Source organism: Chlorocebus sabaeus, chromosome 1 (genome assembly GCF_047675955.1).
Source record: "Chlorocebus sabaeus isolate Y175 chromosome 1, mChlSab1.0.hap1, whole genome shotgun sequence".
In the NCBI taxonomy this organism is placed as follows: domain Eukaryota; kingdom Metazoa; phylum Chordata; class Mammalia; order Primates; family Cercopithecidae; genus Chlorocebus; species Chlorocebus sabaeus.
The window spans coordinates 65,346,810-65,373,611 of record NC_132904.1 but is presented as its reverse complement, the minus strand read 5'-3'; positions in this window follow the sequence as shown (position 1 = coordinate 65,373,611).

Sequence of the window (26,802 nt, the reverse complement as noted above, 5' to 3'; positions counted from 1 at the left end):
GGAAAGAAGCTTTCCGTGAAACTGCTTTGTGATAGATATGTCTATTCATCTCACATATTAAAACTTCCTTTCTATTTGGCACATTTGACACTGCGTCATGGTCGGATTCGTGAAGTGACATTTGGGAGCACTTTCAGGCCTGTGGGGAATTCGGAAATATCTTCAGAGAAAAACTGGAGAGAAGTTTTCTGGGAAATTGCTTTATGATGTGTGCATTTCAATCAGGCAGTTATACCTCTTTTCTCATAAGGCAGTGTTTGAACACTGTTCCTCTAAAACTGAAAAAGTGATAATTGGCAGTACATGGAAGACTATGGTGAAAAGAGAATTATCCTGAAATAAAACCAAGAAAGAAACGTTCCAAGAAACTGCTTTCTGACGTGTGCATTCATTTCAGAGAATTAAAGCTTACACTACATTGCCCAGTTTGGAAACTCTGTCTTTGAGGAATCTGTGAAGGGATATTAAGTGGTGCTCGGAGGCTTGTGGTGAGAAAGGAAACGTCTTCCAATGAAAACTGGAGTGAAGCTTTTGGAGCAACAGCTTTTTGATGTGTCTATTCATCTCATAGAGTTCAATCATAATTTGGATTGAGCAGTTTGAAATCACTGTTTCTGTGGAAACTGAGAAAGGACATTTGGGAATGCTCTTAGGAATATGCTGAAATAGAAATAACCTCCAATAAAAACCAGAAGAAAACTTTCTGTGAAACTGTTCTAGGTCATGTGAATTTCACTTGCACAGTTAAGCTTTTGTTTTCATTGAGAAGTATTCTAACACTGTTTTTGTTTAGTCAGCTAAGGGGTGCAGGGGATCACTTTGAGACTTACGGTGAAAACGGAAATATCTTCAGATAGATCCTGGAAAGAAGATTTCAGAGGAGCTGCTTCGTGACGTGTGCATTTCACTCACAGAGTTATACTTTTCTTTTTATAGAGTATTGGAGCATCCCGTTTGCAGAAAACGCTACCAGGGGCCATTTGGGAGTATATGGACGGCTATGATTAACAAAGGAATATCCTCAGACAAACTGGAAAGAAGCTCTCTGTGAAACTGCTTTGTGATAGATATGTCTGTTAACCTCACATAGATAAAACTTTCTTTCTATTTCGTACTTTTGAAACTGCGTCATGGACGGATTCACAAAGGGACATTCGGGAGCACATCCGGGCCTTTGGGGAAATAGGAGATATCTTCAGTTAAAAAGTGGAGAGAAGCTTTCTGAGAAACTGCTTTGTGATGTGTGCATTCCGCTCAGGGAGTTATACCTCTTTTCTCATAAGGCAGTGTTTGAACACTGTTTCTGTAAAATTGAAAAAGTGATGTTTTGCATCGCTTTGAAGACTATGGTGAAAAGTGAAATATCCGGAAATAAAACCCAGAAAGAAGCAATCCAAGAAACTGCTCTCTGACCTGTGCATTCATTTCAGGGAGTTAAAGCTTACACTAGGCTGTCAAGTTTGGAAACTCTGTCTTTGAGTAATCTGTGAAGGGGTATTAAGTAGCACCCAAAGGCTTGTATTGAAAAAGGAAACGTCTTCTGATGAAAACTGGAGAGAAGCTTTCGGAGCAACTGCTTTGTGATGTGTGTATTCATCTCATAGAGTTCAATCATTTTTTGGATTCAGCAGTTTGAAATCACTTCTTCTGTGGATTCTGAGAAAGGACATTTGGGAACGCTCTTAAGAATATGCTGAAAAATAAATACCCTCCAATATAAACAAGAAGGAAACTTTCTGTGAAACGGCTCTAGGTCACCTGAATTCCACTCGCACAGTTAAGCCTCTTTTTTAATTGAGCAGTATTCTAACACTGTTTTTGGTTAGTCATCGAAGGGAGACTCAGGAGAGCTTTGAGGCTTATGGTGAAAATGGAAATATCTTCAGATAGATACTGGAGAGAAGATTTCCGAGGAGATGATTTGTGACTTTTGCATTCCTCTCACAGAGTTGTACTTTCTTCTTATAGAGTATTGGGGAATCCCATTTGGAGTAAACGCTACCAGGGGACATTTGGGAGTATACAGATGGCTATGATGAAAAAGGAAATATTCTCAGACAAAAACTGGAAAGAAGCTTTGTGTGAAACTGCATTGTAATTGATATGTCTATTCATCTCACATAGATAAAACCTTTTTCTATTACACAGCTTCGAATGTGCATCATGGATGTATTCACAAATAGACATTCGGGAGCACATTCAGGCCTACGATGAAAAAGGAGATACCTTCATATAAATACTGGAGAGAAGCTTTTGGAGACTGGTTTGTGGTGTGTGCATTCTACTCAGGGAGTTATATCTCTTTTCTCATAAGGCAGTGTTTGAACACTGTTCCTCTAAAACTGAAAAAGTGATATTTTGCAGAGCATTGAAGACTACAGCCAAAAGTAAAATATCCTAAATAAAACGCATAGAGAAGCATTCCAAGAAACTGCTTTCTGACATGTGCATTCATTTCAGAGAGTAAAAGCTTACACTACGTTGCCCAGTTTGGAAACTCTGTCTTTGAGGAATCTGTGAAGGGCTATTTAGTGACGCCAAGAGGCTTGTGGTGAGAAAGGAAATATGTTCTGATGAAAACTGGACAGAAGTTTTCAGAGCAACTGCTTTGTGATGTGTGTATTCATCTCATAGAGTTAAATCATTCCTTTGATTGAGCAGTTTGAAATCACTGTTTCTGTGGAACCTGAGAAAGGACATTTGGGAATGGTCTTAAGAATATGCTGAAAAAGAAATACCCTCTGATGAACACCACAAGGAAACATTCTGTGATACTGCTCTAGGTCACGTGAAGTCCACTCTCACAGTTAAGCTTCTGTTTTCATTGAAAAGCATTCTAACACTGTTTTGGGTTACTCAGCTAAGGGATACTCGGGAGCATTTTGAGACTTAGAGTGAAAACGGAAATATCTTCAGATAGTTACTGGAGAGAAGATTTCCAAGGAGCTGCTTTGTGACGTGTGCTTTCCACTCACAGAGTTATATTTTTCTTCTCACAGAGGATTGGGGAACCTCGTTTTTCAGAAAAAGCTACCAGGGGACATTCAGGTGTATATGGAAGGCTATGGTGAAAAAAGAAATATCCTCCCCAAAAAACTGGAAAGGAGCTGCCTGTGAAACTGCTTTGTGATAGATATGTCTATTCATCTCATACAGATAAGACTTGCTTTCCTTTATACAGTTTTGAAACTGCGTCATGGATGGATTCGAGAAGGGACATTCAGGAACACATTCAGGCCTATGATGAAAAAGGAGATACATTCAGCTAAAAACTGGAGAGAAGCTTTCTGTGAAACTGCTTTGTGTTGTGTGCAATCCACTCAGGGAGTTGTATCTCTTTTCTCATAAGGCAGTGTTTGAATACTGTTCCTGTAAAACTGAAAAAGTGATATTTTGCAGCGCATTGAAGACTGTGGTGAAAAATGACAATTCGGAAATAAAATCCAGAAAGAAGCGGTACACGAAACCGCTCTCTGACGTGTGCATTCATTTCAGGAACCTGAAGCTTACACTACATTGCCCAGGTTGGAAACTTTGTCTTTGAGGAATCCGTGATAGGATATAAAGTGGCACACAGAGGTTTGTGGCGAGATAGGAAACGTCTTCTGATGAAAACTAGAGAGAAGTTTTAGGAGCAAATACTTTGTGATGTGTGTATTCATCTCAGAGAGTTAAATCGTACTTTGGATTGAGCAGTTTGAAATCATTGTTTCTGTGGAACGTGAGAAAGGACATTTGGGAACGCTCTTAAGAATATGCTGAAAAAGAAATACCCTGCTATAAAAACCAGAGGTAACCTTTCTGTGAAACTGCTCTAGGTCTCATGAATTCCACTCTCACAATTAAGCTTCTGTTTTAATTGAGCAGCATTCTAACACTGTTTTAGGTTAGTCAGCTAAGGGATACTCAGAAGCGCTTTGAGACTTACGGTGAAAACGGAAATATCTTCAGATAGATACTGGAGAGATTTCCGAGGAGCTAATTTGTGACATGTGCATTTCACTCACAAAATTATACTTTTCTTCTCATAGACGATTCGGGAACCCCATTTGGAGAAAAGGCTACCAGGGGACATTCGGGAGTATATGGATGGCTATGGTGAAATAGGAAGTATCCCCATACAAAAAATGGAAACAAGTTTTCCGTGAAACTGCTTTGTGATAAATATGTCTATTCATCTCACATAGATAAAACTTTATTTCTATTACGAGGTTTTGAAACTGCATCATAGATGGATTCGTGAAGGGACATTCCGCAGCACATTCAGGCCTGTGGGAAATAGGAGATATCTCCAGATAAAAACTGGAGAGAAGCTTTCTGGGAAGCTGCTTTGTGATGTGTGCATCCCACTCAGGGAGTTATACCTCTTTTCTCATAAGGCAGTGTTTGAACACTGTTCCTGTAAAACTGTGAAAGTGATATTTTGCAGTACATTGAAGACTATGGTGAAAAGTGAAATATCCTAAAATAAAACCAGAAAGAAGCATTTCAAGAAACTTCTCTCTGAACGTGTGCATTCATATCAAAGAGTTAAAGCTTACACTACGTTCCCCAGTATGGAAAATCTGTATTTGAGGAATATGTGAAGGGATATTAAGAGACTCCTGAAGGCTTGTGGTGAGAAAGGAAATGTCTTCCGATGAAAACTGGAGAGAAGTTTTTGCAGCAACTGCTTTGTGATGTGTGTATTCATCTCATAGAGTTTAATCATTCTTTTGATTGAGCAGTTTGAAATCACTTTTTCTGTGGAAACCGAGACAGGACATTTGGGAACGCGCTTAAGAATATGCTGAAAAAGAAATAGCCTCCAATAAAAACCAGAAGGAAACTTTCTGTGAAACTGCACTAGGTCACGTGAATTCCACTCACACAGTTAAGCTAATGTTTTCATTAGGCAGTATTCTAACACTGTTTTAGGTTTTCAGCTAGGGGATACTCGGGAGTGCTTTGAGGCTTACGGTGAACACAGAAATATCTTCAGATAGATACTGGAGAGAAGATTTCTGAGAAGCTGCTTTGTGATGTGTACCTTTCATTCACAGAGTTATACTTTTCTTCTCATAGAGGATTGGGGAATCGCTTTTGGAGAAAAAGCTACCAGAGGACATTTGGGAGTATATGGTCGGCCATGATGAGAGACGAAATGTCCTCAGACAAAAACTGGAAAGAAGCTTTCTGTGAAACTGCTTTGGGATAGCTATGTCTATTCATCTCACATAGATAAAACTTTCCTTCTGTTATGCAGTTTTCAGATTGCGACATGGACGGATTCACAAAGGGAGATTCGGGAGCACTTTCAGGCCTGTGGGGAAACAGGAAATATCTTCAGCTAAAAACTGGAGAGAAGTTTTCTGAGAAACTGCTTTGTGATGTGAGCATTCCACTCAGGGACTTATATCTCTTTCTCATAAGGCAGTTTTGAACACTGTTCCTGTAAAACTGAAAATGTGATATTTTGCTGTGCATTGAAGACTATGGTGGAAAGTGTAATATCCTGAAATAAAACCCATAAGGAAGTGTTCCAACGTGTGCATTCATTTCACAGAGTTAAAGCTTACACTACGTTGCCTAGTTTGGAAACTCTGTCTTTGAGAAATCTGTGAAGGGTTATTAAGTGGAGCCCAGAGGCTTGTGGTAAGAAAGGAAACGTCTTCCATTTAAAACTGGAGAGAAGCTTTTGGAGCAACTGCCTTGTGACGTGTGTATTCATCTCATAGAGTTAAATCATTCTTTGGCTTGAGCAGTTTGAAATCACTGTCTGTGGAACCTAAGAAAGGACATTTGGGATCGCTCTTACGAATATGATGAAAAAGAAATACTTTCTGTAAAAACCAGAAGGAAACTTTCTGTGAAACTGCTCTAGGTCACGAGAAGTCCACGCACACTTTTAAGTTTATGTTTATATTGAGCAGTATTCTAACACTGTTTTAGGTTAGTCAGCTAAGAGATACTTGGGAGCGCTTTCAGGCCTACGGTTAAAATGGAAATATCTTCAGATAGATACTGGAGAGAAGATTTCTGAGGAGCTGCTTTGTGACGTGTACATTACACTCACAGAGTTATACTTCTCTTCTCATAGAGGTTTGGTAAATTCTGGGTGGAGAAAAAGCTACCAGGGGACATTCGGTAGTATATGGAAGGCTATGATGAAAAAGGAAATACCCTTCACAGAAAATGGAAGAAAGCTTTCTGTGAATCTGCTTTGTGTTAGATATGTCAATTCATCTCACACAGATAAAGCTCTCTTTCTATTACGCAGTTTTGAAATTGTGTCATGGATGGCTTTGCAAATTGATATTCGGGAGCACATTCAGGCCTGCGATGAAAAAGGAGATACCTTCAGCTAAAAACTGCAGAGAAACATTCTGAGAAACTGCTTTGAAATGTGTGCATTCCACTTAGAAAGTTTTACCTCTTTTCTCACAAGGCAGTGTTTGAACACTGTTCCTGCAAAACTGAAAAAGTGGTATTTTGCCGTGCATTGAAGACTATGGAGAAACGTGAAATATCCTTAAATAAAACCCACAAAGAAGTATTCCAAGAAACTGCTCTCTGATGTGTGCGTTCATTTCAGAGAGTTAAAGCTTACACTATGTTGCCCAGTTTGGAAACTCTGTCATTGAGGAATCTCTAAAGGGATATTAAGTGGTGCCAGGAGGCTTGTGATGTCAAAGTAATCATCTTCCAATGAAAAGTGAGTGAGAAGCTTTTGGAGCAACTACTTTGTGATGTGCGTATTCATCTCATAGACTTAAATCATTCTTCAGATTGAGAAGTTTGAATTCACTGTTTCTGTGGAACCTGAGAAAGGACATTTGGGATCGCTCTTAATAATATACTGAAAAAGAAAGACGTTCTGAAAAAAACCAGAAGAAAATTTTCTGTGAAACTGGTCTCAGTCACGTGAAGTTCACTCGCACAGTTAAACTTCTGCTTTCATTGAGGAGCATTCTAACCCTGTTTTAAGTTTGTCAGCTAAGGGATATGCAGGAGCGCTTTGAGGCTTATGGTGAAAACGGAAATAACTTCAGATAGATACTGGAGAGAAGCTTTCCGAGGAGCTGCTTTCTGACGCGTGCATTTCACTCACACAGTTACACTTTTGTTCTCATAGAGAATTGGTGAATCCCGTTTGAACAAAAAGCTACCAGGGGACATTCGGGAGTATATGGACTGCTATGGTGAAAAAGGAGAAATCCTCAGACAAACACTGGAAAGAAGCTTTCTGTGAAACTGCCCTGTGATAGATATATCTATTCATCTCACATAGATAAAACTTTCTTTCTATTACACAGTTTTGAAACTGCGCCATCGATGGATTTGCAAAGGGACATTCGGGAGCACATTCAGGCCCGTGGTCAAATAGGACGTATTTTCAGATAAGAACTGGAGGGAAGCTTTCTGAGAAACTGCTTTGTGATGTGTACATTCCACTCAGAGAAGTATACCTTTTTTCTCATAAGGCAGTGTTTGAACACTGTTCTTGTAAAACTGAAAAAGTGATATTTTGCAGTGCATTGAAGACTGTGGCAAAAAGTGAAATAACCTGAAATAAATCCCTGAAAGAAGCATTCCAAGAAACTGTTTTCTTACATGTGCACTCATTTCAGAGAGTTAAAGCTTATATTACGTTGCCCAGTTTGGAAACTCTATGTTTGAGGAATCTGTGAAGGGATAGTAAGTGGCACCTGGAGGCTTCTGGTGAGAAAGGAAATGTCTTCCGATGAAAACTGGAGAGAAGCTTTTGGAGCAACTGCTTTGTTATATGTGTATTCATCTCATAGAATTAAATCATTCTTTGGATTGAGCAGTTTGAAATCACTGTTTCTGTGGAACCTGAGAAAGGACATTTGGGAACGCTCTGAAGAACATGCTGAAAAAAAATACCCTCCAATAAACCAGAAGGAAACTTTCTGTGAAACTGCTCTAGGTCATGTGAAGTCCACCCCTACAGTTAGCTTCTGTGTTCATTGAGCAGTATTCTAACACTGTTTTAAGTTATTCAGTTAAGGATTACTCAGGAGCGCTTTGAGGCTTACCTTGAAAATGGAAATATCTTCAGATGGATACTGGAGAGAGGATTTCCTAGGAGCTGCTTTGTGATGTGTGCATTCCACTCATGGAGTTATAGTTTTCTTCTCATAGATTAATGGGGAAACCTGTTTGGAATAAACGCTACCAGGGGACATTCGGAAGTATATGCATGGTTATGGACAAAAAGGAAATATCCTCAGACAAAAAGTGGAAAGAAAATTTATGTGAAACTGCTCTGTGATAGATACGTCTATTCATCTCACATAGATAAAACTGTCATTCTATCATACAGTTTTGAAACTGCATCACGGACGGATTTGCGAAGGGACATTTGGAGCACATTCAGGCCTGTGGGCAAATAGGATATACCTTCAGATAAAACCTGGAGAGAAGCTTTCTGAGAAACTACTTTGTGATGTGTGCATTCTACTCAGGGAGTTATACCTCTTTTCTCATAAGGCGGGTTTTAACACTGTTCCTGTAAAATTGAAAAAGTTTTATTTTGCAGCACATTGAAGACTATGGTGAAAAGTGAAATGTCCTGAAATAAACACAGAAAGAAGCATTCCAAGAAACTGCTCTCCGACGTGTTCTTTAAGTTCAGGGAGTTAAAGCTTACACTATGTTACCCAGTTTGGAAACTCTGTCTTTGAGGAATCTGTGAAGAGATATTTAGTGGCTCCCAGAGGCTTGTAGTAAGAAAGGAAACATCTTCGAATGAAATTGGAGCGAAGCTATCGGAGTGACTGCTTTGTGATGTGTTTATTCATTTCATAGGGTTAAATCATTCTTTGGATTGAGCAGTTTGAAATCACTGTTTCTGTGGAAGATGAGAAAGGACATTTGGGAACGCTCTTAAGAGTATGCTGAAAAAGAGATACCCTCTGATGAAAACCAGAAGGGAACTTTCCGTGAAACTGGTCTAGATCACGTGAAGTACACTCGCCCAGTTAAGCTTCTGTTTACATTGTCCAGTATTCTAACACTGTTTTACGTTAATCAGCTAAGGGATACTCCAGAGTGCTTTGAGGCTTACAGTGAAAACAGTCTTCAAATAGAGACTGGAGAGAAGATTTCCAAGGAGCTGCTTTGTGACATGTGCATTTCACTCAAAGAGTTATACTTTTCTTCTCATAGAGGATTTGGGAATCCCACTTGGTAAAACACAACCAGGGAATATTTGGGAGTATATGGATGGCTATGGTGAAAAACGAATTATACTCAGACAAATACTGAAAAGAAGCTTTCTGTGAAACTACATTGTGATATATATCTCTATTCATCTCACATATATAAACTTTCTTTCTGTTACACAGTTTTGAAACTGCGTCATGGACGGAATCGCGAAGGGACATTCGGAGCACATTCAGGCCTGTGGGCAAATAGGAGATATCTTCAGATAAAACCTGGAGAGAAGCTTTCTGAGAAACTGCTTTGTGATGGGTGCATTCCACTCAGGGAGATATACCTCTTTTCTCATAAGGTGGGTTTTAACACTGTTCCTGTAAAATTGAAAAAGTGATATTTTGCAGCGCATTGAAGACTATGGTGAAAAGTGAAATGTCCTGAAATAAACGCAGAAAGAAACATTCCAAGAAACTGCTCTCCGACATGTTCTTTAACTTCTGGGAGTTAAAGCTTACACTACGTTGCCCAGTTTGGAAACTCTGTCTTTGAGGAATCTGTGAAGATATATTTAGTGGCTCCCAGAGGCTTGTAGTGAGAAAGGAAACGTCTTCCAATGAAATTGGAGAGAAGCTATCGGAGCAACTGCTTTGTGATGTGTGTATTCATTTCATAGAGTTTAATCATTCTTTGGTTTGAGCAGTTTGAAATGACGGTTTCTGTGGAAGATGAGAAAGGACATTTGGGAACGCTCTTAAGAGTATGCTAAAAAAGAAATACCCTCCGATAAAAACCAGAAGGAATCTTCTGTGAATCTGCTCTGTGTCGTGTGAATTTCTCTCGCTCAGTTAAGCTTGTCTTTTCATTGAGCAGTTTTCTTACATTGTTCATATTTAGTGTTTGAAGGGATATACGAGAGCACTCTGAGCCTTACGGTGAAACAGAAAATACGTTCAGATAGAAACTGGAGAGAAGTTTTCCATGGAACTGCTTTGTGACGTGTGCATTCCACTCACAATGTTATACATCTTTTCCCATACACCACCGGGGAAACCCTTTCTGTGATACTGTTCTGTGATATGTGTATTCATCTCACATAGGTAAATCTTTCTCCACATTGCACAGCTTGGAAACTCTGTCATGGATGAATCCACGAAGGGATATTCAGGAACACTTTCAGGACTATGCTGAAAAAGGAAGTATCTTCAGATAAAAACTGGAAAGAAGCTTTCTGTGAATCTGTTTTGCTGTGTTTATTCATCTCATAGATAAGACTTTCTTTATATTATGCAGTTTCGAAACTGTGTCATGGATGGATCTGCGAAGGGCTATTCGGGATCACATTTGGGCCTATGGTGATAACGGAAATATCCTCAGATAAAAACTGGAGAGGAGCTTTCTGAGAAAGTGCTTTGTGATGTGTGCATTCCACACAGGGAGTTATACCACCTTTCTCATAAGGCAGTGTTTGAACACTGTTCCCGTAGAACCTAAAAAGAGATATTTTGGAGTGCATTGAAGACTATGGAGAAAAGTGAAATATTCTCAAATAAAACTCAGAAAGAATCGCTAAAAAAACTGCTCTCTGATATGTGTGTTCATTTCAGAGAGTTAAAGTTAACTATACATTGCCCAGTTTGGAAACTCTATCTTTGAGGCATCTGGGAAGGGATATTCAGTGGCGTCCAGAGGCCTGTGGTGAGCAAGGAAATGCCTCTCATTGAAAACTGCAGAGAATGTTTCTGAGAACTGCTTCATGACATGTGTATTCATTTCATAGAGGCAAAACATTCTTTGGATTGAGCAGTTTGAAACCACTGTTTCTGTGGAATTTGAGGAAGGATATTTGGAAATGCTCTTTAGAATATGGAGAAAGAAATATCCTCAGATATAATCCAGAAGGAAGCTTTCTATGAAACTGCTATGTGTAGTGTGAATTCCTCTCGCTCATTTAAGCTTCTCTTTTCATTGAGCAGTTTTCTAATGCTTTTATGTTTCGCGTGTGAAGGGATATTCAGGAGCACTTTGAGGGTTATGGTGAAAAAGGAAATATGTTCAGATAGAAACTGGAGAGAAGCTTTTCGAGGAACTGCTTTGTGACGTGTGCATTCCACTCACTGTGTAATACCTCTCTTCTCATACAGCATCGGGGAAATCCTTTTGGAAAATTAGGTACCAAGGGATATTCGGGAGCATATTGACGCCTATGGTGAAAAGGGAAATAGCCTCAGACAAAAACTGGAAAGAAGCTTTCTGTGAAAATGCTCTGTGATTTATGTATTCATCTCAAATAGATAAAGCTTTCTTTACATTACTCAGCTTGGAAACTCTGTCATGGTCGGATCTGCGAAGGGACATTCAGGAGCAGATTCAGGACTATGGTAAAAATGGAAATATCTTCAGATAAAAACTGGAAAGAAGCTTTCTGTGAATGTACTTTTTGCTATGTTTATTCATCTCACACAGATAAAGCTTTCTTTACATTACACAGCTTGATGACTCTGTCATTAACAGATCCCTGAAGGGACATTCGGGAGTATATTCAGGACAATGGTCTAAATGGAAATATCTTCAGATAAAAACTGGAGAGAGGCTTTCTGAGAAACTGCTTTGTGATGTGGGCATTCCACTCAGGGAGTTATAACTCTTTCCTAATAAGGCAGTATTTGAGCACTATTCCTGTAAAACTGAAAAAGGGTTATTTCAGAGTGCATTGAAGACTATGGCAAAAAGTGAGATATCCTCAAATGAAACCCAGAAAGTAGCGTTCCAAGAAACTGCTGTCTGATATTCGCATTTATTTCAGAGATAAAGCTTACTCTACATTGCCCAGTTTGGAAACTCTACCTTTCAGGAATCTGTGAAGGGATAGTAAGTGGCGCCCAGAGGCCTTGATGAGCAAGGAAACATCTTCCATTGAAAACTGGAGAGAAGCTTTTTGAGCAACTGCTTTGTGATGTGTGTATTCGTCTCATATACTTAAATCATATTTGGATTGAACAATTTGAAATCACTGTTTCTGTGGAATCTGAAGAAGGACATTTGGGAATGCTCTTTAGAATATGGAGAAAGAAATATAATCAGATTAAAAAAAGAAGGAAGCTTTCTGTGAAACTACTGTGTGTTGTGTGAATTCCTCTCGCTCAGTTAAGCTTCTCTCTTCATTGAGCAATTTTCTAAGACTGTTTATGTTCAGCGTGTGAAGGGATATTCAGCAGCGCTTTGAAGCTTACAGAGGAAAAGGAAATACGTTCAGATAGAAACGGGAGAGAAGCTTTCCAAGGAATTTCTTTGTGTCGTGTGCATTCCACTCACAGTGTTACACCTCTCTTCTCATACAGCATCAGGGAAACCATTTTGCATAAAAACGTACCAAGAGATATTTGGGGGCATATTAACGCCTATGGTGAAATGAGAAGTAGCCTCAGACAGAAACTGGAAAGAATCTTTCTTTGAAACTGCTCTGTGCTACGTGTATTCATTTCACCTAGATAAAACTTTCCTTACATTACACAGCTTGGAAACTCTGTCATGGATGGATCCATGAAGGGACATTCGGGAGCACATTCAGGATTATGGTGAAAAAGGAAATATCTTCAGATAAAAAGTGGAAAAAGCTTTCTGTGAATCTGCTTTTTGCTATGTTTATTGATTTCATGTAGACAATGCTTTCCTTCCATTGTGCAGCTTGGAAAGTCTATCATGGAAGGATCTGCAAAGGGCATTCGGGAGCACATTTAGGGCTATGGTGAAAAGGAAAATATCTTCAGATAAAAACCAAAAGGAAGCTTTCTTTGAAACTGCTATGTGTCGTGTGAATTCCTCTCACTCAGTTAAGCTTCTCTTTTCATTGAGAAGTTTTCTAAAACTGTTTATGTTTAGTGTGTGAAGGGATATTTGGGAGCACTTTGAGACTTATGGTGAAAAAGGAAATATGTTCGGATAGAAACTGGAGAGAAGCTTTCTGAGAAACTGCTTTGTGATGTGTGCAATCTGCTCAGGGAGTTATACCTCTTTTCTCATAAGGCACTGTTTGAACACTGTTCCTGTAAAATGAAAAAGTGATATTTTGGAGTGCATTGAGGACTATGGCGAAAAGTGAAATATCCTCAGATAAAACCCAGAAAGAAGTATTTCAGGAAACTGCTCTCTGATACGTGCACTCATTTCACAGAGTTAAAGCTTACTCTACATTGTCCAGTTTGGAAATTCTGTCTTTGAGAAATCTGCAAAGTGATATTCAGTAGTGCCCGGAGGCCTGCGGTGAGCAAGGAAACATCTTCCAATGAAAACCTAAGAGAAGCTTTCTGAGCAACTGCTTTGTGATGTGTGTATTCATCTCATGGAGTTAAACCATTCTTTGGATTGAGCAGTTTGAAATCACTGTTTTTGTGGAATCTGAGGAAGGACATTTGGGAACGCTCCTTAGAATATGGAGAAAGAAATATCCTCAGGTAAAATCCAGAAGGAAGCTTTCTGTGAAACTGTTCTCTGTCTTCTTAATTCCTCTCACTCCGTTAAGCCTCTCCTTTCATTGAGCAGTTTTCTAACTCTTTTTATGTTTAGCGTGTGAAGGGATATTCAGGAGCACTTTGAGGCTTATGGTGAAAAAGGAAATATGTTCAGAACGAAACTGGAGAGAAGGTTTCTGGGGAACTGCTTTGTGACGTGTGCATTCCGCTCACAGTATAATACCTCTTTTCTCATACAGTATCAGGGAAACCCTTTTGAAGAAAAAGATACCAAGAGATATTTGGGGCACATTAACGTCTATGGTGAAAAGGGAAATAGCCTTAGACAGAAACTGGAAAGAGGCTTTCTGTGAAACTGCTCTGTGCTATGTGTATTCATCTCACATAGATAAAGGTTTCTTTAAATTATGCAGTTTGGAATCTCCGCCATGCAAGCATCCATGAAGGAACATTTTGGAACACATTCAGGACTATGGTGAAAAAAGAAATATCTTCAGATAAAAACTGGAATAAGCTTTCCGTGAATCTTCTTTTTGCTATGTTTATTTATCTCACATACATAAAGTTTTCTTTACATTACGTAGCTTGGAAACACCATCATGGACGGATCCACCAAGTTACATTCGGGAGCACCTTCAGGACTGTGGTGAAAAAGGAAATATCTTCAGATAAAAAGAGGAGAGAAGTTTTGTGAGAAACTGTTTTGTGATGTGTGCATTCCACTCAGGGAGTTATACCTTTTTTCTCATAAGGCAGTGTTTGAACACTGTTACTGCAAAACCAAAAATGTGATATTTTGGAGCCCATATAGGACTATGGAGAAAAGTGAAATATCCTCAAATAAAACCCAGAAAGAAGCATTCCAAGGAACTAATCTCTGACAATGTGCATTCACTTCACAGAGTTAAAGCTTACACTACATTGCCCAGTTTGGAAACTCTGTCTTTGAGGAATCTTCTAATGGATATTAAGTGGCATTCGGAGGCCTGTGGTGAGCAAGGAAACATCTTCCATTGAAAACTGGAGAGAAGTTTTCTGAGTAAATGCTTTATGACGTGTGTATTCATCACATAGAGTTAAATCATTCTTTGGATTACGCAGTCTGAAATCACTGTTTCTGTGGAATCTGAGGAGGGACATTTGGGACTACTCTTTACAATATGGAGAAAGAAATATCCTCACATAAAAACCAGAAGGAAGCTTTCTGTGAAACGGCTATGTGTCGTGTGAATTCCTCTCACTCAGTTAAGCTTCTCTTTTCATTGAGCAGTTTTCTAACACTGTTTACGTTTAGCATGTGATGGGTTTTTCAGTAGCGCTTTGAGGCTTACGGTGAATAAGGAAATGTGTTCAGATAGAAACTGGAGACTAGCTTTCTGAGGAACTGCTTCATGACGTGTGCATTCCACTCACACTGTTATACCTCCCTTCTCATACAGCATCAGGAAAACCCCTTTGGGGAAAAATTTACCAAGGGATATCCGGGAGCATGTTGATGTCTATGGTGAAAAGGGAAATAGCCTCAGATAAAAACTGGAAAGAAGCTTTCTATGAAACTGCTCTGTGATATGTGTATTCATTTCATATAGACAAAGCTTTCTTTACATTATGCAGCTTGGAAACTGTCATGGATGGATCCATGAAGGGACATTCGGGAGCACATTCAGGACTAGGGTGAGAAAGGAAATATCTTCAGATAAAAAATGGAAAGAAACTTTATGTGAATCTGCTTTTTGTTATGTTTATTCATGTCACATAGGTAAAGCTTTCTTTTCATTACGAAGCTTGGAAACTCCGTCATGGATGGATCTGTGAAGGGATATTTGGGATTACATTTGGGCCGATGGTGAAAAAGAAAATATCGTCAGATAGAAAGTGGAGAGAAGCTTTCTGAGCAACTACTTGGTGATGTGTGCATTCCACTCAGGGAGTTATACATTTTTTTGCATAAGGCACTGTTTGAACACTGTTCCTGTAAAACTAAAAAAGTGATATTCAGAACACTTTGAAGACTATGGTGAAAAGTGAAATGTCGTTCAATAAAATCCAGGAAGAAGCATTCCAAGAAACTGCTCTCTGACATGTCCAATCATTTCACAGAGTTAAAGCTTACTCTACATTTCTCAGTTTGGAAAGTTTGTCTCTGAGGATTCTGCAAAGGGATATTAAGCAGCAAATGGAGGCCTGTGGTGAGCAAGAAAATGGTTTCCGTTGAAAATTGGAGAGAAGGTTTCTGAGCAACTCTTTTGTGATGTTTGCATTCATCTCATAGAGTTAAATCATTCTTTGAAATGTGCAGTTTGAAATCACTGTGTCTGTGGAATCTGAGAAAGGACATTTGGGAGTGCTCTTTAGAATATCCTGAAAAGGAAATGACCTCAGATAGAAACCAGAAGAAAGCTTTCTGTGAAATTGCTCTATGTCATGTGAATTCCGCTCGCACAATTAAGCTTCCCGTTTCACCCAACAGTTTTCTAACCCTGTTCATGTTTACCGTGTGAAGGGATATTCGGGAGTGCTTTGAGTCTTACGGTGAAAAAGGAAATATGTTCAGACCGAAACTGGAGAGAAGCTTTCCAAGGAACTGCTTTGTGACGTGTGCATTCCACTCACAGTGTTGTACCTCTCTTCTCATATAGCATTCGGGTAACCCTTTTGGAGATTAAGGTACCAAATGGTATTCGGGAGCATGTTGATGCCTATGGTGAAAAGAGAAATAGCCTCAGACAAAAACTGGAAAGAAGTTTTCTATGAAACTGCTCTGTGCTATGTGTATTCATCTCACATAGATAAAGCTTTCTTTACATCACGCAGCTTGGAAACTCTGTCATGGACAGATCCACGAAGGGACATTCTGGAGCACATACAGGACTCTGGTGAAAAAGGAAATATCTTTAGATAAATACTTTAAAGAAGCTTTCTGTGAATCTGCTTTTTGCTATGTTTATTCACCTCACATAGATAAAACTTTCTTTAAATTACGCAGCTTGGAAACTCCGTCAAGGATGGATCCATGAAGGAATATTTGGGATCACTTTCGGGCCTATGGTGAAAAAGGAAATATTGTCAGATAAAAACTGGAGAGAAGCTTTGTGAGAAACTGCTTGGTGACGTGGGCATTCCACTCAGGGAGTTATACCTTTCTTCTGATAAAGCACTGTTTGAACACTGTTCCTGCAAAATTAAAAAAGGGATATTTAGAGCACATTGAAGACTACAGTGAAAAGTGAAATGTCGTCCAATAAAACCCAGAAAGAAGCATTCCAAGAAACTGCTCTCTGACATGTTCATTCATTTCACAGAGTTAAAGCTTACTCTACATTTTCCAGTTTGGAAAGTCTGTCTTTGGGGATTCTGTGAAGGGATATTAAGTGGCAACAGGAGGCCTGTGGCGAACAAGGAAATGTCTGCCGTTGAAATTGGAGAGAAGCTTTCTGAGCAACTCTTTTGTGATGTTTGTTTTCATCTCATAGAGTTAAATCATTCTTTGAATTGAGCAGTTTGAAATCACTGGTTCTGTGGAATCTGAGAAAGAACATTTGGGAACACTCCTTAGAATAACCTGAAAAAGAAATGACCTCAGATAGAAACCAGAAGGAAGCTTTCTGTGAAGCTGCTCTGTGTTGTGTGAATTCCACTCGCACAATTAAGCTTCCTTTTTCATTCATCAGTATTCTGACACTGGTTTTGTTTAGTCTGCAAAGGAACATTTGAGAGTGCTTTGAGTCTTACGGTGAAAAACGAAATATCTTCAGATAGAAACTGGAGAGAAGGTTTCCTATGAGCTGCTTTGGGACGTGTGCATTCCACTCACAGAATTGTACCTTTCTTCTCATAGAGGATTGAGGAATACCTTTTGGAGAAAAAGCTACCAGGGAACATTCAGGAGTATACGGATGGCTATGGTGAAAAAGGAGATTCCCTAAGACAAAAACTGGAAAGAGAATTTCTGTGAAACTCTTTGTGATAGATATGTTTATTCATCTCACATAGATAAAACTTTCCTTATATTAAGGAGTTTGTAAACTCCATAATGGACAGATCTGTGAAGGGACATTCGGGAGCACATTCAGGCCTACGGTGAAAAAGGAGATATCTTCATATAAAAACTGCAGAGAAGCTTTCTGAGAAACTGCTTTGTGATGTGTGCATTCCACTCAGGGAGTTATACCTCTTTTCTCATAAGGCAGTGTTTGAATGCTGTTCCTGTAAAACTGAAAAAGTGATATTTCAGAGCACCTTGAAGACTATAGTGGAAAGTGAAATATCATCAAATAAAACCCAGAAAGAAGCGTTGTGAGAAACTGATCTCTGATATATGCATTCATTTCACAGAGTTTAAGATTACTCTACATTGCCCAGTTTGGAAACTCTGTCTTTGAGGAATCTGCGAAGGGATATTGAGTGGCACCGGGAGGCCTGTGGTGAGCAAGGAAATGTCTTCCAATGAAAAGTGGAGAGAAGCTATGTGAGCAACTGTTTCATGATGTGTGTATTCATCTCAAAGAGTTAAACCATTCTTTGAATTGACCTGTTTGAAATCACTATTTGAGTGGAATCTGAGGAAGGACATTTGGGAATACTGTTTAGAATATGGAGAAAGAAATATCCTTAGAGAAAAACCAGAAGGAAACTTTCTGTGAAACATCTCTGTGTCCTGTGAATTCTAGTCACAGAGTTCAGCTTCTCCTTTCATTGAGCAGTACTCTAACACTGTGTTTAGTGTGCAAATGGACAGTCGGGAGTGCTGTGAGGCTTATGGTGAAAATGGAAATATCTTCAGATAGAAACTGGAAAGAAAATTTCAGAGGAGCTGCTCTGTGACGTGTGCATTCCACTGACAGAGATATATCTTTCTTCTCATACAGCATCGGGGAAAACCTTTTGGAGTAATAGGTACCAAGTGATATTCGGGAGCATGTTGATGCCTATGGTGAAAAGGGAAATAGACTCAGACAAAAACTGGAAAGAAGTTTTCTATGAAACTGCTCTGTATTAATCTCACACATATACGCTGTCTTTACATTACGCCGCTTGGAAATTCCGTCATGGACGGATCCACCAAAGGACATTCGGGAGCATATTCAGGACTATGGTGAAAAAGGAAATATCTTCAGATAAAAACTGGAAAGAAGCTTTGTGAATCTGCTTTTTGCTATGTTTATTCATCTCACATAGATAAAGCTTTCTTTACATTATGCAGCTTGGAAACTCCTTCATGGTAGGTCCATGAAGGGATATTTGGTATCACATTCGGGCTTCTGGTGAAAAAGGAAATATCATCAGATTAAAACTGGAGAGAAGCTTTCTGAGAAACTGTTTGGTGATGTGTGCATTCCACTCAGGGAGTTATACTTTTCTTCTCATAAGGCACTGTTTGAACACTGTTCCTGTAAAACTAAATAAGTGATAGTCGGAACACATTGAAGGCTATCGCGAAAAGTAAAATGTCGTCAAATAAAACCCAGAAAGAGGCATTCCAAGAAACTGTTCTCTGACATTTCCATTCATTTCACAGTGTTAAACCTTACTTTACATTTCCAAGTTTGGAAAGTCTGTCTTTGAGGATTCTGCGAAGGGATATTAAGTGGCACTTGGGGCCTGTGGCGAGCAAGGAAACGTCTTTTGTTGAAAATTGGAGAGAAGTTTTCTGAACAACTCCTTTGTGATATTTATATTCATCTCATAGACTTAAATCATTCTTTGGATTGAGCAGTTCGAAATCACTGTTTCTGTGCAATCTGAGAAAGGACATTTGTGAACCCTCTTTAGAATATCCTGAAAAAGAAATAACCTCAGATAGAAACCAGAAGGAAGCTTTCTGTGAATCTGTTCTGTGTCGAATGAATTCTGCTCACACAGTTAAACTTCTCTTTTCATTGAACAGTATTCTAACACTGTTTTTGTTTAGCTTGCTAATGGATATTCGGGAGCACTTTGAGGCTTATGGTGAAAAAGGAAATATCTTCAGATAGAAACTGGAGACAAGCTTTCTGAGGAGCTACTTTGTGACATGTGCATTCCACTCACAAAATTATTCCATTCTTCTCATAGAGGATTGGGGAATCCCTTTTGGAGAAAAAGCTACCAAGGAGCATTCAGGAGTATATACGGCTATGGTGAAAAAGGAAATATCCTCAGACAAAAATTGGAAAGAAGATTTCTGTGAAACTGCTTTGTGATAGATAAGTTTATTCATCTCACATAGATAAAACTTTCCTTATATTACACAATTTGGAAAGTCCGTCATGGACGGATCCGCGAAGGGACATTCGGGAGAACATTCAGGCCTATGGTGAAAAAGGAGATATCTCCAGATAGAAACTGGATAGAGGCTTTTTGAGAAACTGCTTTGTGATGTGATCATTCCACTCAGGGAGTTTTACTTCTTATCTCATAAGGCAGCGTTTGAACACTGTTCCTGTAAAACCCAGACAGTGGTATTTCAGAGTGCATTGAAGACTATGGCGAAAAGTGAAATATCATCAAATAAAACCCAGAAAGAAGCATTCCAACAAACTGCTCTCTGATATATGCATTCATTTCACAAAGTTAAAGCTTATTGTACATTTCCCAGTTTGGAAAGTCTGTCTTTGAGGATTCTGCGAAGGGATGTTAAGTAGCTACCTGAGGCCTGTGGCGAGCAAGAAAATGTCTTCCCTTGAAAACTAGAGAGAAGTTTTCTGAGCAACTCTTTTGTGATGTTTGTATTCATCTCGTAGAGTTAAATCATTCTTTGGATTGAGCAGTTTGAAATCCCTGTTTCTGTGGAATCTGTGGAAGGACATTTGGGAACGTTCACTAGAATATGGAGAAAGAAATACACTCAGGTAAAATCCGGATTGAAGCTTTCTGCGAAACTGGGCTCATTTAAGTCTCTTTTCATTGAGCAGCTTTCTAATCCTGTTTATGTTTAGCATGGGAAGGGATTTTCGGGAGTGCTTTGAGGCTTACAGTGAAAAAGGAAATATGTTTGGATAGAAAATGGAAGAGAAGCTTTTTTAAGAACTGCTTAGTGATGCATGCATTCCACTCACAGTGTTATACCTCTCTTCTCATACAGCATTGGGGAAACCCTTCTGGAGAAAAAGGTACCAAGTGATACTCAGGAGCATAGTGACACCTATGGTGAAAAGGGAAATAGTCTCAGACAAAAACTGGAAAGAAGCTTTCTGTGAAACTGCTCTGTGATATGTGCATTCATCTCACATAGAGAAAGCTTTCTTTACGTTACAGAGCTTGGAAACTCTGCCATGGATGGATCCATGAAAGGACATTCGGGAGCACATTCAGGATTATGGTGAAAAAGGAAATATCTTCAGATAAAAACTGGAAAGAAGCTTTCTGTGAATCTACCTTTTGCTAGGTTTATTCATCGCTCATATATAAAACTTTCTTTACATTACGTAGCTTGGTAACTCTGTCATGGACAGATCCATGAAGGGATATTCGGCATCACATTCGGGCCAAGGGTGAAAAAGGAAATATCAACAGATAAAAACTGGAGAGAAGCTTTCTGAGAAACTGCTTTGTGATGTGTGCATTCCACTCAGGGAACTATATCTCTTTTCCCATAAGGCAATGTTTGAACACTGTTTCCATAAAACTGAAAAAGTGATATTTTGTGGCGCCTTGAAGACTATGCAAAAAGTGAAAAATAATCAAATAAAACAGAGAAAGAAGGGTTCTAAGAATCTGTTCTGTGATATGTGCATTCATTTCAGAGAGTTAAAGCTTACACTACATTGCCCAGTTTGGAAACTCTGTCTTTCAGGAATCTGCGAAGGGGTAGTAAGTGGCACCCGGAGGCCTGTGTTAAGCAAGGAAATGTCTTCTATTCAAAACTCGGGAGAATTTTTCTGAGCAACTGCTTTGTGATGTGTGTATTCATCTCATAGAGTTAAATCATTCTTTGGATTGAGCAGGTTGAAATCACTGCTTCTGTGGAATCTGAGAAAGGAAGTTTAGGAACGCTCTTAAGAATATTTTGAAAAAGAAAGACCCTCAGATAAAAACCAGAAGGAGGCAGTCTGTGAAATTGCTCTGTGTCTTGTGAATTACACTGGTACAGTTAACCTTCTGTTTTCAGAGAGCCGTATTCTAACACTGTTTTAGATTAGTCTCCTAAGGGATATTCGGGAATGCTTTGAGGATCATGGTGAAAGCGGAAATATTTTCAGATAGAAACTGTAGAGAAGATTTCTGAGGAGCTGCTTTCTGAGGTGTGCATTCCACTAACAGAATTATACCTTTCTTCTTACACAGCATTGGAGAAACCCTTTTGGAGGAAGAGGAACCAAGAGATAACCGGGAACATATTGACTCCTATGGTGAAAAGGGAAATAGCCTCAGACAAAAACTGGAAAGAAGCTTTTTGTGAAACTGCTCTGTGCTACGTGTACTCATCTCACATAGATAAAGCTTTCCTTACATTATGCAGCTTGGAAACTCTCTCATGGACGGATCCATGAAGGGACATTCGGGAGCACATTCAAGACTATGGTGAAAAATGAAAGGTCCTCAGCCAAAAACTGGAAAGAAGATTTCTGTGAAACTGCTTTGTGCTAGATATGTTTATTCATCTCACATAGATAAAACTTTCTTTATATTATGCAGTTTGTAAACTCCATCATGGATGTATCTGCGAAGGGACATTCGGGAGCACATTCAGGTCTATGGTGAAAAAGGAAATATCTTTAGATAAAAACTGGAGAGAAGCTTTCTGATAAACTGCTTTGTGATCTGTGCATTCCATTCAGGGAGATATACCTCTTTTCTCATAAGGCAGTGTTTGAACACTCTTCCTGTAAAACCAAAAAAGTGATATTTCGGAGCACCTTGAAGACTATGACAGAAAGTGAAGTATCCTCAAATAAAACCCAGAGAGAAGCGTTCTATGAAACTGCTCTCTGATATCTGCCTTCATTTCACAGAATTAAAGATTACTCTACATTGCCCATTTTGAAAACTCTGTCTTTGAGGAATCTGTGAAGGGATATTAAGTGGTGCCGGGAGGTCTGTGGTGAGCAAGGAAATGTCTTCCGATGAAAAGTGGAGAGAAGCTTTGTGAGCAACTGCTTTGTGATGTGTGTATTCATCTCATAGAATTAAACCATTCTTTGGATTCAGCAGTTTGATATCACTGTTTGGGTGGAATCTGAGGAGGACATTTGGGAACGCTCTTTAGAATATGGAGAAAGAAATACCCTCAGATAAAAACCAGAAGGAAGCTTTCTGTAAAACTGCTATGTATCGAGTAAATTCTTCTCCCTCGTTAAGCTTCTCTTTTCGTTGAGCAGTTTTCTAACACTGTTTATGTTTAGTCTGTGAAGGGATATTCTGGAGTGCTTTGAGGCTTATGGTGAAAACGGAAATATCTTCAGATAAGAACTGGAGAGAAGCATTCCGAGGAACTGATTTGTGATGTGTGCATTCCACTCACAGTGTTATACCTCTCTTCTCATACCGCATCGGGGAAACCCTTTTGGAGAAAAAGTTACCAAGTGATACTCGGGAGTATGTTGATGCCTACGCTGTAAAGGGAAATAGTCTCAGACAAAAACTGGAAGGAATCTTTCTATGAAACTACTCTGTGATATTTGTATTCATCTCACACAGATAAAGCTTTCTTTACATTTCTCAGCTTGCAAACTCTGTCATGGATGGATCCACGAAGGGACATTCAGGAGCATATTCAGGACTATGGTGAAAAAGGAAATATCTTCATATAAAAACTGGAAAGAAGCTTTCTGTGAAACTGTTCTGTGCTATGTTTCTTCATCTCACATAGATAAAGCTTTCTTTACATTACGCAGCTTGGAAACTCTGTCATGGATGTATCTGCAAAGGGATATTCGGGATCACATTTGGACCCATGGTGAAAAAGGAAATATTGTCAGATAAAAATGGTAGAGAAACTTTCTGAGAAACTGCTTGCTGATGTGTGCATTCCTCTCAGGGAGTTATACTTTTCTTGTCTTATGGCACTGTTTGAACACTGTTCCTATAAAACTAAAAAGTGACTTTTGGAGCACATTGAAGACTATGGCGAAAAGTGAAATGTCGTCCAAAAAAATCCAGAAAGAAGCATTCCAAGAAACTGCTCTCTGACATGTCCATTCATTTCACAGAGTGAAAGCTTACTGTACATTTCCCAGTTTGGAAAGTCTGTCTTTGAGGATTCTGCGAAGGGATATGAAGTTGCAACTGGAGGCCTGTAGCAAGTATGGAAATGTCTTCCATTGAAAATTGGACAGAAGCTGAGCAACTCTTTTGTGATGTTTGTATTCATCTCATAGAGTTAAATCATTCTTTGGAATGAGCAATTTGAAATCACTGTTTCTGTGGAATCTGAGAAAGGACATTTGGAAATGCTCTTTAGAATATCCTGAAAAAGAAATAACCTCAGGTAGAAAACAGAAGGAAGCTTTCTGTGAAACTGCTCTGTGTCACGTGAATTCTGCTTGCACAGTTAAGCTACATTTTTCATTGAGCAGTATTCTACTACTTTTTTTGTTTAGTATGTGAATGGATATTCGGCAGCGCTTTGAAGCTTACAGTGAAAAAGGGACTATTTTCAGATGGAAACCTGAGAGAAGATTTCTGAAGAGCTGCTTTGTGATGTGTGCATTCCACTCACAGAGTTACACTTTTCTTCTCATAGAGGATTGGGGAATCTCTTTTGAAGAAAAAGCTACCAGGGGAAATTCGGGAGTATATGGACAGCTGTGATGAAAAAGAAAATATTCTCAGACAAAAACTGGAAAGAAGATTTCTGTGAAACTGCTTTGTGATAGATATGCTTATTCATCTCCATAGATAAAACTTCCCTTATATTATGCAGTTTGGAAACTCTGTCATGGACGGATCCGTGAAGGGAAATTTCAGAGCACATTCAGGCCTATGGTGAAGAAGGAGATATCTTCAGATAAAAACTCGATAGAAGCTTTGTGAGAAATTGTTTGTGATGTGTGCATTCCACTCAGGGAGTTATATCTCTTTTCTCATAAGGCACTGTTTGAACACTGTTGCTGTAAATCCAAAAAAAGTGATATTTTGGATTGCATAAAGGAATATAGAGAAAAGTGAAATATCCTCAAATAAAACCCAGAAAGAAGCATTCCAAGAAATTGCTCTCTGACATGCCCATTCATTTCACAGAGTTAAAGTTTTCTCTACATTTCCCGGTTTGGAAAGTCTGTCTTTGAGCATTCTGTGAATGGATATTAAGTAGTCACCGGAGGCCTGTGGCAAGCAAGGAAATCTCTTCCATTGAAAACTGTAGAGAAGATTTCTGAGCAACTGCCTGTGTGATGTGTGTTTTCATTTGATAGAGTTAAATCATGTCTTGGATTGAGTAGTTTGAAATCACTGTTTCTGTGGAACCTGAGAAAGGACATTTGGGAACGCTCATTAGAATATGTTGAAATTGAAATATCCTCAGATAAAAACCAGAAGTAAACTATCTGTGAAACTGCTCTGGATCGTGCGAATTCCACTCACACAGTTAAACTTTTCTTTTCATTGAGCAGTATTGTACCATTGTTTTTGTTTAGTCTGTGAAGGTATATTCGGGAGCGCTTTGAGGTTTATAGTGAAAACAGAAATATGTTCACATAGAAACGGGAGAGAAGCTTTCCGAAGAGTTGCTTTGTGACGTGTGTATTTCACTCACAGAGTTATACCTTTCTACTCAGAGGATTGAGGAATCACTTTTGGAGAAAAAAGAACTAAGGGACACTCAGGAGTACATGATGGGTATGGTGAAAAAGGAAATATGCTCAAGCAAAAACTGGAAAGAAGCTTTCTGTAAAACTGCTTTGTGATAGATATGTTTATTCATCTCACATAGATAAAACTTTCTTTATATAATGCAGTTTGGAAACTCTGTGATGGACAGATCCACGAAGGGACATTAGGGAGCACATTCAGCACTATGGTGAAAATGAAAATATCTTCAAATAAAACCGGAGAGAAACTTTCTGAGAAGCTGCTTTGTGATGTGTGCATTCCACTCAGGGAGTTATACCTCTTTTATCATAAGGCAGTGTTTGAACACTGTTCCTATAAAATCAAAAACGTGATATCTCGAAGACCATTGAAGACTATGGCGAAAAGTGAAATATCCTCAAATAAAACCCACAAAGAAGCATATCAAGGAACTGCTCTCTGTTATGTGCATTCATTTCACAGAGATAAAGCTTACTCTACATTTCCCAGTTTGGAAAGTCTGTCTTTGAGGATTCTGGGAAGGCATATTAAGTGGCAACTGGAGGCCTGCGGTGAGCAAGGAAACATCTTCCATAGAAAATTGGAGAGAAACTTTCTGAGCAACCACTTTGTGATGTGTGTATTCATCTCATAGAGTTAAATAATTCTTTGGATTGAGCAGTTTGAAATCACTGTTTTTGTGGTACCTGAGGAAGGACATTTGGGAACACTCTTTACAATATGGAGAAAGAAGTACCCTCAGATAAAAACCAGAAGGAAGTTTTCTCTGAATCTGCTATGTGTCGTGTGAATTCTATTCACTCAATAAAGCTTCTCTTTTCATTGAGCAATTTTCTAACACTGTTTATGTTTAGCATGCGAATGGATATGCGGGAGCACTTTGAGGCTTACGGTGAAAAAGGAAATATGTTCAGACCGAAACTGGAAAGAAGCTTTCCGAGGAACTGCTTTGTGACGTGTGCATTCCACTCACAGTGTTATGCCTTTCATCTCATAGAGCTTTGGGAAAATACTTTTGGAGAAAAAGGTACCAAGGGATATCTGGGAGCATATTGACCCCTATGGTGAAAAGGGAAATAGACTCAGACAAAAACTGGGAACAAGCTTTCTGTGAAACTGCACTGTGATATGTGTATTCATCTTACATAGATAAAACTTTCTATACATTATTCAGATAGGAAACTCTGTCATGGATGGATCCACAAAAGGATATTCGGGAGCACATTCAGGACTGTGGTGTAAGAGGAAATATCTTCAGATAAAAACCGGAGAGAAGCTTTCTGAGAAACTGCTCTGTGATGTGTGCATTCCACTCAGTGAATCATACCTCTTTTCTCATAAGGTAGTGTTTGAACACTGTTCCTGTAATACCGAAAATGTGACATTTCTTGGTGCATTGAAGACTATGGCGAAAAGTGAAATATCCTCAGATAAAACCCAG